Source organism: Petaurus breviceps, unplaced genomic scaffold, assembly GCF_028583685.1.
Source record: "Petaurus breviceps papuanus isolate PSGF00001 unplaced genomic scaffold, PetGlider_PUasm1.0 655, whole genome shotgun sequence".
Lineage (NCBI taxonomy): Eukaryota > Metazoa > Chordata > Mammalia > Diprotodontia > Petauridae > Petaurus > Petaurus breviceps.
Window position 1 is genome coordinate 8,983 of NW_027186439.1, and position 788 is coordinate 9,770.

The 788-nt window shown below is 53.4% G+C and overlaps 1 pseudogene; it reads left to right on the forward strand.

Moving 5' to 3' along the window:
• LOC138173851 (SEC14-like protein 4) overlaps positions 1-550 on the forward strand; it is a 6,588-nt pseudogene extending 6,038 nt beyond the window's left edge.
• The last annotated feature ends 238 nt before the right edge of the window (positions 551-788 follow it).

The window sequence follows — 788 nt, forward strand, 5'->3', positions numbered from 1 at the left end:
CCCAAATGCCTAACCAAGGTAAGGAGCCCCAGGGGCCAGGATGGAGCAGGAGCTGAGGGCAGGTCCACCAGGCCAAAGGTCATCATGTCCTCTTCTGGCAGATTAAATATGGGGGTGTGGTCCCCAAGAAATACTACCTCCAGAACCAGATGAAAATGCAGTATGAGCATACAGTGTCTGTCAATCGGGGCTCCTCCCACCAGGTGGAGAATGAGATCCTCTTCCCAGGCTGCATCTTGAGGTAGGGGTCTGTCTGGCCTCCCTTTCCCCAGAAGGGGGCTGTGGGTATATGTTAGCAGGAGCCTGGGCCACAGAATCCTAGCAAGGACAGAGCACACGGCAAGAGGAACCAACCTCTCTCCTTCCGCAGGTGGCAGTTCATGTTTGATGGGTCGGACATCGGCGTTGGCATTTACTTAAAGACAAAGATGGGTGAGCGCCAGAGAGCAAAGGAGATGATTGAGGTGCTGCCCACCCAGAAGTACAACTCTCAGCTGGTGGCTGAGGATGGGACCCTCACCTGCACTGAACCGGGAGTCTGTGAGTGACACATGAGAAAGATCATGGCAAGTGGGGGTGGCATCCTGAGGAAAGGAGGAGGGAAAATGGCCTGATTGGCTAAAAAGGAGAGTGGACAGTCTGCACACCATAAGCAGTGAGCTTGGCTTCAATTCCTGGAAGAAATCCTGGAAGGCTCAGTAAAGCTATGGGGGGGTAAGAAAGGGAGATGGGATTACAAAGAGCCAGCCTAGCCTCATGGAGAATGTTATCCCAGTATAACCACCCCT